Genomic DNA, 16,487 nt, shown 5'->3' on the forward strand with positions numbered 1-16,487 from the left:
TGTGTATATACAATATGGGTATCAAATGGAAGCTGTTGGTGAATGCTTTAGTTCAGAGTATTTTTCATGCGGCTCCGTGACTAGGGTCCCGAGATAGAGACCAACACGTGGACCCGTGGACCCTAGAATGTGTTTGTACAATATGGATATCAATTGGAAGCTGTTGGTGAATGCTTTAGTACAGAGTATTTCTCATGCCGCTCCGTGACTGGGGTCTCGAGATATAGGTCAAAACGTGGACCCGGGTAACCTTCGGATGTGTATATACAATATGGGTATCAAATGGAAGCTGTTGGTGAATGCTTTAGTTCAGAGTATTTTTCATGCCGCTCCGTGACTAGGGTCCCGAGATAGAGACCAACACGTGGACCCTAGAATGTGTTTGTACAATATGAATATCAATTGAAAGCTGTTGGTGAATGCTTTAGTACAGAGTATTTCTCATGCCGCTCCGTGACTGGGGTCTCGAGATATAGGTCAAAACGTGGGCCCGGGTAACCTTTGGTTGTGGTTGTGCAATATGGGCATCAAATGAAAGCTGTCGATAAGTGCTTTAATGTGGGGCAATTTTCATACCTATTGATGACTAGGGTCTCGAAATATATGCCAAAACGTGGACCCGCCGTGTCTTTAAACCGAATTAAACCAAACTTACACACATTGTTAAGTAGGTATTGAAGATGGTTTCCGTATAGTTTGAATACCTATTGGTAGATAGGGTCTCGAGATATAGGTCAAAACGTGGACCCGGGTAACCTTCGGACGTATATGTACAATATGGGTAGCAAATGGAAGCTGTTGATGATTTCTATAGTATAGAGTATTTTTCATACCGTTCCGTGACTAGGGCCTCGAGATAGAGACCAAAACGTGGAGCCTAGAATGTGTTTGTACAATATGGATATCAAATGGAAGCTGTTAGTGAATGCTTTAGTTCACAGTATTTTTCATGCCGCTCCGTGACTAGGGCCTCGAGATAGAGACCAAAACGTGGAGCCTAGAATGTGTTTGTACAATATGGATATCAAATTGAAGCTGTTGGTGAATGCTTTAGTTCAGAGTATTTTCCATGCCGCTCCGTGACTAGGGCCTCGAGATAGAGACCAACACGTGGACCCTAGAATGTGTTTGTACAATATGGATATCAATTGGAAGCTGTTGGTGAATGCTTTAGTTCAAAGTATTTTTCATGCCGCTCCGTGACTAGGGCCTCGAGATAGAGACCAACACTTGGACCCTAGAATGTGTTTGTACAATATGGATATCAATTGGAAGCTGTTGGTGAATGCTTTAGTTCAGAGTATTTTTCATGCCGCTCCGTGACTAGGGCCTCGAGATAGAGACCAACACGTGGACCCTAGAATGTGTTTGTACAATATGGATATCAAATTGAAGCTGTTGGTGAATGCTTTAGTTCAGAGTATTTTCCATGCCGCTCCGTGACTAGGGCCTCGAGATAGAGACCAACACGTGGACCGTAGAATGTGTTTGTACAATATGGATATCAATTGGAAGCTGTTGGTGAATGCTTTAGTTCAGAGTATTTTTCATGCCGCTCCGTGACTAGGGCCTCGAGATAGAGACCAACACTTGGACCCTAGAATGTGTTTGTACAATATGGATATCAATTGGAAGCTGTTGGTGAATGCTTTAGTTCAGAGTATTTTTCATGCCGCTCCGTGACTAGGGTCTCGAGAGATAGGTCAAAACGTGGACCCGGGTAACCTTCGGATGTGTATGTACAATATGGGTATCAAATGGAAGCTGTTGGTGAAAACTTTAGTACAGAGTAGTTTTCATGCCGCTCCGTGTCTAGGGCCTCGAGATAGAGACCAACACGTGGACCCGGGTAACCTTCGGATGTGTATGTACAATATGGGTATCAAATGGAAGCTGTTGGTGAAAGCTTTAGTACAGAGTAGTTTTCATGCCGCTCCGGGACTAGGGCCTCGAGATAGAGACCAACACGTGGACCTTAGAATGTGTTTGTACAAGATGGATATCAATTGGAAGCTGTTGGTGAATGCTTTAGTGCAGTGTATTTTTCATGCCGCTCCGTGACTAGGGTCTCGAGATATAGGTCAAAACGTGGACCCGGGTAACCTTCGGATGTGTATGTACAATATGGGTATCAAATGGAAGCTGTTAGTGAATGCTTTAGTTCAGAGTATTTTTCATGCCGCTCCGTGACTAGGGTCTCGAGATAGAGACCAAAACATGGAGCCTAGAATGTGTTTGTACAATATGGATATCAAATTGAAGGTGTTGGTGAATGCTTTAGTTCAGAGTATTTTTCATGCCGCTCCGTGACAGGGGTCTCGAGATATAGGTCAAAACGTGGACTCAGGTAACCTTCGAATGTGTATGTTCAATATGGGTATCAAATGGAAGCTGTTGGTGAATGCTTTAGTTCAGAGTATTTTTCATGCCGCTCCGTGACTAGGGTCTCGAGATAGAGAGCAAAACGTGGTATTGAATAAATAAATAAATAGTATGAGAATAAAGAAATAAATAATATGAAAACCATATCTTTTCTATTCTAAACCATATCTATTCTATTTTAGTGTGCACAGCGAAGCGGGCCGGGTTTGCTAGTACTATATAAAATAACACTGCATCGTTTGAGGCAATTTATATGTTATATTTGCAGGTTATAATGATTCTTCTATATTCAATGTAAGACAATTTTTATGAAATACTAATTTTATTAATTTAAGTTCAACATTTGGCAAAATATATGGATTAACAAAGTCGCCCTTAGCCCAACATTTTGCATAATCTATATTAATTATTTCCTCTTTAATAAATTTTTCGTTTGTTTGTCCATTTGTGTAGCGTTTAGTGTTTCATTTGATACGGTTTTAATATTGTTAGTTCTATCAAAAATTACTTTATTGATTACTAATATCATTCATGGGCTGAAAGGTAACGGTCCTAACACATAGATGGCTTTAGTTTTATTGCATTCATCTTTTTTTTCAGTTAGTACTAACCTTAAAAAGACAGCTGTTAAAATTTAATGACATTCTCTTCATTAGTTCGTGAGTTATTGTGTTAAGCGTGATGCTACTTTTGTTATTTTCAAAACAGTGGATCAAAAAGAATTTCGCGCTTTACACTTCTTGATGGGGAAAAATACCGTTCAAGCGAAGCAATGGCTTGAAAAGTGTTATGGAGTCATCATCAAAAACAAAACAATGAAATGATGGTTTGCTGACTTCAAACGTGGTCGTAGAGACATCGATGATGCACAACGCAGTGGACGTCCAAATGAGGTGGTAACACCAGAGAACATAAAAAAATCCACAAAATCGTTTTGAGTGACCAAAAAGGTAAGTTGCCTGAGTTAGCTGATCCTGGGGCCTGAACCCTATAGTGACCTTCTGGATCTACACCCAAATGGTAAGACCTATTGCACTATATGGGGCTTTAGTATGATGGGTTAAAACAAATCAAACTACTGCTAAATCAAAACTACTGCTATAACAAAGGCTGGCGTGCCTAAGCATAACAGGGACCATGAGAATTACCCCATCTTCTGACAAGGAAACGCTTGTAAATTTACCACCGGTACATTTAGCAATACAAGAGGAAGCTGCTATGCAAGCACTCTCTTTTCATATGAAAGAAAAACTTAAACCAGGAGATTTTACTGGATACCTCAATATTTTGAATAGGGTTCAACACGCAGTATGCATAACCTAGGGAAATGACCATACGGAGCCCGTACTCAATTTTATAAAGAGATACAAGGTTATCTTCCCGTCTAGGGAAGTTCCACTCGCACTAACCCAACATGGATAAATAATAACTCACAAAAATGGTACACAGATGGTTCCAAAACACTCCAAGGAGTAGGAGCAGGAATAGTGGGGCATAGAGAACACAAATCCCTAACACTAAATACATACACCACAATTTTCCATGCGGAGCTCTTCGCCATAATGGAAACAGTGGAAATCATAACCAAAAGCGGGTTCGAGAAAGTAAAAATTAAAATACTTTCGAACAGCCAAACGGTTCTCAAAGCCTTGAATAGCTTCATATTCAAGTCCAAAGTAATAATAGCGTGTAACATTGCACTCAACAAACTGGCCACTCATGATCGGGTCTCACTGATTTGGGTACCAGCACATGAGGTACACGAAGGAAACGAGAAGGCATACTTTTGTGCCAAAAAAGGAGCAGAAGGGTTATTTATTGGACCAGTCCTATTTTTCGGCTTTAACAAAAATAATATAAAACAGGAAACCAAAAAATGGATCCAAACTAAAATCAGGGAATACTGGAAGGACACAAGCGGCCTTAATCACTTTTGAACTTCAATGCCAACAGAACAAAATCTGCTGTAACCCTAGATAAGAAGGGCCTCAGATTACTCTGTGTAGCACTTACAGGTCACTTTGCCTGTAAAAAACACTTTGACACAATAGGGTTATCTAGTACAAGATTATGCAGGTTCTGCTGTGATGAAGAGGAGTCTATGGAACACTTAATAACCAACTGTGAGGCATTAGGCCACAGGAGACACAGAATCCTGGGCTCGTACCTACTATAGGAGGAAGACCTACAATTGCTCCCTCCTAAAGACCTGGTTCGATTCCTCGGTATACTAAATAATTATAATTAAGTTATTAGGGGCGCACAATAGATCTGGTCACGGTGCATAAAGGCTTTAGCCGAACCCGTAGATGAGCATGAGCATCTGACTATGAGAAAGCTCTGTTCAAAGTGGGTGCCGCATTTGCTCACTGTTAACCAAAAACAATAAAGACAGATTTGGCCAGCGACTAATGGCTGTTCGCAGACCTAAAAAGCTGCTCGCCAGTAACAAATTTCGCTCGAATGAAGAGATTATTGCTGTAACTTTGGCTTATTTTGAGGCAAACGATAAATCGGTCTACAAAATTGGTATTAAAATGTTAAGCGCTGAAATTATTGCGTTGCTCTTGATGGAAATTACGTTGATGAATAAAGCTAATTGTGAACAACAAAAAAACGTGTCTTCTTTGTTACGTCCGGAACTTTTCAGCCCATGATTTGAGTCTACTTTACGTAATATTCTAAATTTTTGTTAGTCCTGTGTTAAACGTTATTAATTAAGTGTTTGTGTAAATCTTAGGTTAGGTTATGTTATAATGGATGCCCATAGAGAGAGCACACTTGGACGTAAGTCAAAAGTTCGTCCTTTGTGATACCATTGTAAAGGAAATAAAAAGGCTAGGAAGAAAGGAAGGAGGAGGGAATATGTATGTGTGGAAGATAACCAAACGACTAGCAGTGGTATTAGCCGCTTAGTATTACTGATGAAATTCATCAGGTTTTTAATATCCATGGCAGCAGCAGGGCAGTTAAGGACAAAGTGCTCAGATGACTCCGACGCATCCTCCATGCAACTGACGCAAAAATAACTCGAAGTATTGCCGAGTCTCCCAGCATGTATACCATGCGGCCAATGTCCTATAAGGGTCCCCACGAAATTTAAGAACTCAGATTTTGTTAACCGCAGGAGATCCCTCGAACGCTTCTGATCCAGAAAGATTTCACGACCTTGCAAGTTCATGTGCGTGCCTAGCGCTCGCTGAGTTGATGAGAAGCCCATCTCTCCAGGAGCAGACGGCAGGTAGTCAACGGGATCCCAACCCTCTCGTTTTGCGGAGTAACTATTTTGCAGATCCCTTGTCTAGCCAGGTCGTCTGCTTCGCACTTTCTTGCGATGCTATGACCAGTTACCCAGATGAGCTTTGTATTGAAGAATTCGGATGCAATCGAAAGTGAAGACAGGAATTCTCCAACCAGTTTCGAGTGCACCATCACCGAGCCCAGGGCCCTGACAGTTATTACACAAGTGAGCAGCCAATCAGCTGTTTCTGTAATTGCCGCTACCTCTGCTACCATTGCAGTGGTCCGGTAACCAGAACTTGAGTCTGATGGCGAACTCCTTGCGATAGAGAGCGATACTCCTCCGCCAACCTTTCCATTCAATTTTGAACCATTCCCTTGAAGGAATGTATGTGGAGAATGTTATGCTCGAACTAAGCAGGGGTGCGGATTGATCAAATGACAAAGGATGAGCCCAAAGTTTCCAAGTATATGGTACTTGAGTGTCCGTAATTAAAGTCAAACTTGTAGCCTGAGCCTCTCTGTCTGATTGCGGCACGTGTAGTTATCATTGCATTAACCGTCGGAGTAGTTTGAAGCGCCCCACTGATTTCAATGAGGGTAGACCTTAGGATTCTCTTTAGCTTCTTCCACCAGACATGCGTCAACAGAATTGGCCTTGTAATGGTATTATAGAGTCAAAAAACAACTTTCAGCGAGAGGCCCCATCTTTTTCTAATACAAGGCTATTGTTGCTTTCGTTACCCTCTCTTCAATATTGGACTTCCACGTTAGTTTACTGTCACATTATCCGAAAGCTCCAACGAGTTGATATCTGGGTATTTTGTATTTTCTCGTGAATAGGACGAGCTCCGTCTTGAGAGAATTCACCAATAGGTCGCAATCCGCTGCCCACCTAATAACTACGTTAAGGTATCCCTGCATCAAATCGTGTAAGGCATCTAAAAACTTCCCTATAACAATAAGCTCCACGTCGTCCGCATAGGCAATCACCCTGCATCCCCTTCTTAACAGCTTCTCCAGCAAGTCATTTACAACGTTAACTCAGAGAAATGGTGAGAAAAAATCGCGTTGCGTAGCAGGAATTATAGAAACAAGATTGCACCCATCAGAAAGTGCATGACGTCACATTAGCTCAGTTATGCAGTGTTGCCAACAATTTGCTCTTCGCAATAAATTTAATGCTTTTTTATACCTAAAATGCGAAAGTTTTTAAGTTTGGTGTTTGTTTCTTTTTTCTAATTTAAGCTACCGAAAGCTGCAAGTTAAAAAAAACTGTATTATAATAAAAGAAGTTTAAAAAAAGTCACTCTGAGAAGATTTTAGTGCTACTGAAAATTTGTTGATTCTTATAAAATTTGATATTTTGATATTACGGCGGTCGCCGTAGCCGAATGGGTTGGTGCGTGATTACCATTCGGAATTCACAGAGAGAACGTTAGTTCGAATCTCGGTGAAACCAAAATTAATAAAAACATTTTTCTAATAGCGGTCGCCTCTCGGCAGGCAATGGCAAACCTCCGAGTGCATTTCTGCCATGAAAAAGCTCCTCATAAAAATATCTGCCTTTTGAAGTCGGCTTGAAACTGTAGGTCCCTCCGTTTGTGGAACAACATCAGGACGCACACCACAAATAGGAGGAGGAGCTCGGCCAAACACCCAAAAAGGGTGCACGCGCCAATTATATATATATATAAATTTCAGTTTTTGCTGCATTTCAGGTTATGCAAGAATATTAAGTCTTCTGCTCTCAACTCTTCTTAACATTAAAAGCCTTTTTACACATTTTAAAAAGTGTTTGAGTTTACTGAATGCGAATTAAAACCATAGAAGTGTAATCGTTTCTTCCGGTCTTCAATCCTTAGTGGGACATAGAGCATCAAGAGATGTATTCATAGTAAAAATAAACAAAAAAATATCAGAAAATTCTAAAGAAACCATAACGACATTTTTTACATAAAGAGTACCTTATCTTGTTACATAACCTCAAATATAGCAAAAAGGACGTTCTCTTAACAAAAAACTCATAAATTAAATTATACATAACCACAACACATTTATTTTAAGAAAGGTACATTTTAAAGACAAGTATACAAAGTTGTTTAAGTAATTCAATAAAAATTTGGTATTTTATTTTCTTTAAATGGGCGTTTTAGTACATTTTTAGATGCAAAGCGTGTTCTCTACACTGCTGTAGCGAGACAGAAGGAAGGAGAAGAACATCAACAATAACCGCAACCGCGAGCAATGCAACCAGATGTTAAAAAAAGTCAAGTTTTACTTATCGGAGTGAATTATTGAACTAATTTTTAAAAAATATATATTTTACAAAAATATAATCATTACATTTTAATTAGAACAGACAAGAAAAATGTCATGAAGAAATAACCAAAACTCCGAGACTAAATAACAAAAAAAACTGCTAAATCCAGTTACGAAAATGGTGATCTGGTCACCAATTGTGCTAATATGACGTCACTCATTGTCAAATTCGCTGAGAGCAAAAGTAACGGTACCACGATAGACGCCATCTCATTATTCTTTCCATCATGGTTGCGTAGTGCCCCTACCCACCTGTCGATAGAGAGAGACGCTACCCCACTCTGACACGACCATTCTGTCGTTGAGCATAATGATTGAAATTACGTTGATGAATAAAGCTAATTTTGAATAAAAAAAAACCTGTTTTCTTTGTTACGCCCGAGACTTTTCAGCCCATAAGTATACTTTACGTAATATTCTAAACTTTTGTTAGTTCTGTGTTAAGCGTTGCTAATTGAGAGTTTGTGTAAATCTTAAAACTGTAGAAAATCATTTTAAAGTCTGCATATACCAAATGTAAGAAAAATCTGTAAGAGAAGGAAAAACAAGAATATAGATGGGTCCTAATGCTACTTTTATGTACTATTCGTCTTTTAACCACTGTATCTTACTGAATTTGTCTTCTTTCACAACCTGTTTTCTATATCTTGCTGCGAGTCTAGAGCCTATGCGTTTGTTCATTCTAACGTAAATTATTTCTCCAGGGGCATATATTTGTATTGGCCTCCGTGTTTTATTAAGAACTTCTAAATCGTTTGCATGTTTATTCTTAACGCCTGGAATTTTATCCATCTTGAACATATATATATTTATAATATACTAGCAAACCCGGCCCGCTTCGCTGGGCACACTAAAATAGAATAGATATGGTTTAGAACAGAAAAGATATGGTTTTCATATTATTTATTTCTTTATTCTCATACTATTTATTTATTTATTCAATACCACGTTTTGGTCTCTATCTCGAGACCCTAGTCACGGAGCGGCATGAAAACTACTCTGAACAGCTTCGAATTGATATCCATATTGTACAAACACATTCTAGGGTCCACGTGTTGGTCTCTATCTCGAGGCCCTAGTCACGGAGCGGCATGAAAAATACTCTGAACTAAAGCATTCACCAACAGCTTCCAATTGATATCCATATTGTACAAACACATTCTAGGGTCCACGTGTTGGTCTCTATCTCGAGGCCCTAGTCACGGAGCGGCATGGAAAATACTCTGAACTAAAGCATTCACCAACAGCTTCAATTTGATATCCATATTGTACAAACACATTCTAGGCTCCACGTTTTGGTCTCTATCTCGAGGCCCTAGTCACGGAGCGGCATGAAAAATACTGTGAGCTAAAGCATTCACTAACAGCTTCCATTTGATATCCATATTGTACAAACACATTCTAGGCTCCACGTTTTGGTCTCTATCTCGAGGCCCTAGTCACGGAACGGTATGAAAAATACTCTATACTATAGAAATCATCAACAGCTTCCATTTGCTACCCATATTGTACATATACGTCCGAAGGTTACCCGGGTCCACGTTTTGACCTATATCTCGAGACCCTATCTACCAATAGGTATTCAAACTATACGGAAACCATCTTCAATACCTACTTAACAATGTGTGTAAGTTTGGTTTAATTCGGTTTAAAGACACGGCGGGTCCACGTTTTGGCATATATTTCGAGACCCTAGTCATCAATAGGTATGAAAATTACCCCACATTAAAGCACTTATCGACAGCTTTCATTTGATGCCCATATTGCACATCCACAACCAAAGGTTACCCGGGCCCACGTTTTGACCTATATCTCGAGACCCCAGTCACGGAGCGGCATGAGAAATACTCTGTACTAAAGCATTCACCAACAGCTTTCAATTGATATCCATATTGTACAAACACATTCTAGGGTCCACGTGTTGGTCTCTATCTCGGGACCCTAGTCACGGAGCGGCATGAAAAATACTCTGAACTAAAGCATTCACCAACAGCTTCCATTTGATACCCATATTGTATATACACATCCGAAGGTTACCCGGGCCCACGTTTTGACCTATATCTCGAGACCCCAGTCTCGGAGCGGCATGAAAAATACTCTGTACTAAAGCATTCACCAACAGCTTCAATTTGATATTCATATTGTACGAACACATTCTAGGGTCCACGTTTTGGTCTCTATCTCGAGACCCTAGTCACGGAGCGGCATGAAAATTACTCTGAACTAAAGCATTCACCAACAGCTTTCATTTGATACCCATATTGTATATACACATCCGAAGGTTACCCGGGTCCACGTTTTGACCATTTTCCCGGCAATTATTCGAATTTTTCTCACCTTTTAAACCTTCCCTAGACCTCCACGAATAATTCAAGACCAAGATAAGATAAATCCGTTCAGCCATTCTCGAGTTATAAGCGAACATAGGGACAGATTTTCACATTTATATATATAGATTGTATATGTATATAATTGGCGCGTACACCCTATTTGGGTGTTTGGCCGACCTCCTCCTCCTATTTGTGGTGTGCGTCTTGATGTTGTTCCACAAATGGAGGGACCTACAGTTTTAAGCTGACTCCGAAGGGCAGATATTTTTATGAGAAGCTTTTTCATGGCAGAAATACACTCGGATGTTTGCCATTGCCTGCCGAGGGGCGACCGCTAGAAGAAAAATATTTTTCTTAATTTTGGTGTTTTACCGAGATTCGAACCGATGTTCTCTCTGTGAATTGCGAATGGCAGTCACGCACCAAACCATTCGGCTACAGCGGCCGCCATCTTGATCATACCATTCTGAAATTGTTCGTCTCAGTTGTTAGATCAGTTATTATAGGATTGGTTGGAAGAAAGGTCCTGTTGGCGCAGGGAGGGCAGTATTCTTTATTATTGTTTTTAATAATTTTGCAAATTTTTTTTCATAATTTTAACAATCGTAACGTATTGTTTACATATGTTAATGCACAGCGTCGCAGCTTTTTTTTTTCATAATTTTAACAATCGTAACCTATTGTTTACATATGTTAATACACAGCGTCGCAGCGGTGGGAAATTATGATTTTTCCCCCTTTTTTCCTGTAGAAACTCGTAGGGTGATCCACGATTCTGGTGGCCGTAGATAAGGAGATTTTGATTTCAGTTTCGTCTTGCAGCACTACTTATGGTGGGTTTTTAAACGATTTAAAAATATTTAGTTCAGTTATTTCACTTTGGCACTTCATTTGGTGATTTTTGTATGAAAACTTCCCGGTCCTAATATTTAGCTCGTAACACCACAAAACTTCTGGATACTTTCTTCGATATGGGGATTATTGTAAACTGACTGGGTTACGTACGTTCTCGTTCTATTTGCCGAGTGCTTTCTGTGTTTAGCATAACGCAATATTTAAAAGAATTTCTTCACTGACTGATAGATAGAACCAAAGGAATCAATAATAAATAGCATAGAGATAAAAGTCATACTTACCGGAAATTCAACACGTTTTTATATTTTAAGTGGTGGCAAAGCTGAAAAAGGTTATTTTAAAAATATTTTCTTGACACGTTGAAATAAAAGCGACAAATAAAGCCAAAAGCTGCAAATCGACCCGGATTGAATTTATTTGCATCGACATTTTACGCCCCCAGCCGGAGCGATAGCAAATAATAATAATAATAATAATCTACTTTTTAGAGCTTAACTCCCCAAGAATTAAAAAGCGAGATTAACCATATTAAATTTCTCGCCCTAAATCCGAGATTATGAAACAAGCTCAGGCTATAAATATACTTTATGGCTGAACAACCCTGTGTTTTCTGTAATATCGATAATTATTATTACAGACGTAGGGAGAATCGTAAAAGTAAAAACTAATTAAAATGGATGACGGCAAAGAAAAGAGGTTTGTAGACATAATTATAACAAAATTGTTGCTAGATATTCTTAATTATGCAGTCATATTACAGAAAGAAACAAGTTTCCATAAAATTTTCTGTTGCTTATTATAAAATGCAATATCGGATTTCGTATGCATATTGCTGGCATAACTTTTTGCAGCCTCAGTAGATGTCATTTACCGATTTCTTCCAACTGTCTATTAGTCGCAGCAAATTACGCAATTAAATTAACTTTTACTTCTATTTGCCCCATCTTCACATCGTTAATAATAATTAAACAAACCAAAACCCTTAAAATACTCCACCGACCCATTTCTATGAAGAAATACCTTTCAGAACGGTCTTGACAGCTGATTGTCAATTTTGTTAATCTGCTGCTAATCTGCCATATGTGAACAGGTATATTATTTTTTGTGGATTTATTGCTAATCACTGCATATGTGAACATACTTTCAGTAAGCAAACTACTAAGCTCTGTTTGCATTAGGCAAGCAATACACTATGTAGCATTTTGATGTTTAAAACATATTTATGCTTCCAATCACAGCCAATTCTGAAAGGATTAGCCGAGCATGATTCCATAATAGTTGAGTTATGAGATCTGCATGAATAGATTCCAAAAGTGTTGCATAGTACGAGTATATTATGGAGCAATTCTCCCAATTAAGTTCCTTTCACGTCTCCTCTACGCTTTCCTCGGTGCAATGGTACATTGCCAACAAGAAAAATGTAATGTATTGCCTTCTTTGATATTCTGGAAGTATTAACTCGCTTCACGTTGACTTGTGACAGTTTACAATGGGGATCCTCATACCACATTACTCATATATTGCTCTTTCTATTTTCGATTGGTCCCGGCTGACGTATTATTTTCTGCGTTTGGAATCTCAGAATATATTCACTTTTATCACCGGTAACGATTTAATGACCTTCAACATTTGTTAAATTTTTCATTTTGAGATACAGTTAAGGGAAAACTCTACATACACCCCCTTATTTTGTATTTCTTAGATATTCGTAAGGTAAATTAATAAAGCGTTTGCATTAATATTTAAAGGAGCGAAAACAAAGTGTATTTACAAAACAAGAAGCGAATTCAAAAGCATAACAATGAAAGAAATAACAAAAACAATACAAATTCATGAGAAAAAAGTCTACATACAGTGTTAAAAATCGAATACAATATTTGATTTCTTTTAAATTAATAAAAGAAATTAATATATTTTTAATATTTTTTAGGACCACCCTGGGTTCCAATAACCGCCTGAAGACGACGTGGTATAGACATCACCAAATTCTGCGTAATACTGGGCGCAATTTCCGACCACGCCCGAGTTAGGCCAGTTTTCAGTGTTTCACGACTTCTGATAACATATTTGCGTGCAGATTTTTCCAAAACATCCCAAATATGCTCAATTGGATTGAAGTCTGGTGACTGGGGAGGTGTTTTGAGTTGTCTTGGTGCATGATAAAGAACAATATGCGCAGTATGCTTGGGGACGTTGTCTTGTTGGAAAACCCATTGGTTTCCCAGGCCCAAGCATTCCACACATATGGCTTCAGATTTTGTTCCAATATTGTCTTATACTGATATCTGTCCATAACGCCTTCAATAAAAACCAATCGACCAACTTCAGATGCCGCCATAGCTCCCTAACCATAACACTACCCCCACCATGTTTCACAGTAGGTGTACTATTTTTGGGATCAAGTGCAGTATTCGGTTTTCGCCAAACCTTGTTTCGGTCGTCATTACCGAAAATATTTTACTTACTTTCATAAGTAAATATAACTTTCTTCTAAAAATCCATTCCTTTCTGTAAATGTGCCTTAGCAAAATCCAGGCGAAGTTGACGATTCTTGAAAAGAAAATGGAGATAGACAAAAAAAAACAATTACTAATTTCATTACGAATTTTTGACAAGTTACGACACATTGCTGAACTTTGTTTACAAAAATATGAATAAAAATAGTAAAAGTGGAATGTAGTAAATGTGGCAAGGAGATTAATATGAAAACAAAATAAAAAATGAAAAAAATTACTTACAACAAATAAAAATTTAGTTAATGCGTAGAAAATACTAATATAAATACATATATGAAATCAAGGTATAGATATAATTCAACTAGTAAGGGCTTAAAAAAGAGGCTCATCAAATAAAAAAGAAATGGAATCCAAATATTGATTTAAATATATCTATAAATAAATTGCATCTAGAAGTATATTAGCTAACCGAAAATCTAGTTATTGAAAAAATATACTACACTGATCAATTGTATCGAAACTTCAACACTATTATAGTTATTTATGTATGTAAATGCTGAAGAGTTGCACAAAAAATTCTTCGTTTTGGCATTAAAAAGATTAACTGGTCCCTGTCGAGGGTTTAAAATAAATACTCGTACTACAAACTGTGAAATCTCTTAGACCCTTTTTGGCACCTCCGTAGTGGCTAATATAAACAGTTCTGTGAGCTTTCTTTGACTTTACTTGCTGACCTTGTAAAATATATTCTCAAAATTATTCTTAAAAGGTTAAAATGCTAAATGTTTTTGTCTTTCTATTTATACGATAAAGTAGAAGTAAACAAATATCACTAACAAAGGCCAGAAGCTCGAAATATGTAGATGCATCAAGGCTGTAGTTGATAGTGTGATTATTGACTTTTTTGTTATTACTATGCTAGTTCAAACATATTTCAGTTTCCTACAGCAACAGTGACATGTGCTCCGAAAAGCAATATTTTGTTCTCACATATACATATATATGTTCTTCATAATACAAATGATAACGCTTTCAGAGAAACAAACAAAAATCACAAATTCTTCATAACTTTTTTATGTAAAACATACGTAATTTCAATTCTCAAGAAAATAAAATTCCATAAATATTCAATGCCGAAAAAAATTAAATCGTAAATATTAATCGTTATCATGACTTATTGTTAGATCTGAGTTACATACATATGTAGATTTATGATTTGAAATACTGAATATTCGATTCGCTAAGAGAAAACTTTGTATATCGGCCCCATAAGGAAGAGCATCGAGGAAAGCCGAAATGTCTCTATCGAAAATGTTACCAATGCAAAGAAATTCTTATTTTTTGTACATATAGAAGGCCTCTTTTTTTGCCATATTTTGTTCTTACATATACATATGTTCTTCATAATACAAATGATAACGCCTTCAGAGAAACAAACAAAAATCACAAATTCTTCATAATTTTTTTGGTGTAAAACACACGTAATTTAATTCTTAAGAAAATAAAATTCCAAAACTATTCAATTAAATCGTTTAATATTAATCACTATTATGACTTATTGTTAGATCTGAGTTACATACATATGTTGGTTTATGATTTGAAATACTGAATATTCGATTCGCTAAGAGAAAACTCTGTATGTCGACCCCATAAGGAAGAGTATCGTGGAAAGCCGAAATGTCTCTATTGAAAATGTTACCAATGCATACAAAATCTTATTTTTTGTACAGATAGAAGGCCTCTTTTTTTTGCCAAGAGTAAGCAAGTGGCGAATAGATGAAGCAAAAGGACATTTGTCGGCAACGCGGGAAGAGAACTGCCTTAAATTGCACGTGCTGGTAAAGCAGTGCGGCCTAATGAGCTATAGCCATACTCGCTAGCGACGAATCTCAATCGATAACTTTGTTATTGCTTTCGCATGTAATTTCGCAAGTAAAATTGCATAGAGATAGCAAGCGGGGAAATGGCGAATAGAAGAGGTCTAGAGTTATGTTAATGAGATTGAAAGTTCTGCTTCCCAATTTAGTATTAGTAGCTAGCAACTTCTTCAATTCCACTCAACATTAAATCGCCTTGTATCAGTTATTTAATTTGGGGGAAAATATTTTCTTTAGGGCAATTCATGTTTTGTTGTCAATACTAATTAAAAAAAATGGCAAAATTTCGTTTTTAGTTTCAGTTGGGCTATAAAATATTCGCTTGTTCATAGATATATGTGAGTGTATGTATATCGTAATCATCGTTTTTAAGAACGAAAAAGAAATACATTTTTATAAAGCTTTAAATTAACAATAAAATAAAATGAGAATGTACTAGTTCCATAATTTTTCCGAGTCTGAAAAATAATATGATACTTCCTAATGCCTTTCGCATTGGGAAGTGCCCTAATTCTGAATGTGATGCTATTGATCAAGTTTTGACAAGTATTTGGAGTAAATTGGTATCATTTTGATTTCAATGATGCCTTAGCTCATCGAGGTTGCGAGAAGTTTTCACTAAATTTCGCTACTACTATCTTTTTAGTGGTATTTAAAATAAGAATTTCGTTATCACTAAACCTCTAGTGATAGGAAAAAAATATTTCGTTTTTAAGCATTTTTGAGGCAACTAAAGCAACATGTTGGAAACTATTGTATACATTCTGCTGCCGGAGAGAAATGAAAGCGATAAGTAAAACAAAACGCAGTTTACACTAGCACCTGTTTTTTGCATTGGCTTGAGTTTAACAAAGTGCGCCAATCGTTTCTCGTCCTGACCGGTGCCAGTTGGACACACCAAGTCCTTCTCCACCTGATCGTTCCAACGCAGAGGAGGCTCAGTTGCCTACTTATTCCAAAGCAGAACTTGTTGGCAAGAGAGATTCTACGTTGGAGTTCAAGGCTAACGTTGTTATCGGTGCTAA

Source organism: Anastrepha ludens, chromosome X, assembly GCF_028408465.1.
Source record: "Anastrepha ludens isolate Willacy chromosome X, idAnaLude1.1, whole genome shotgun sequence".
NCBI classification, from domain to species: Eukaryota; Metazoa; Arthropoda; class Insecta; order Diptera; family Tephritidae; genus Anastrepha; species Anastrepha ludens.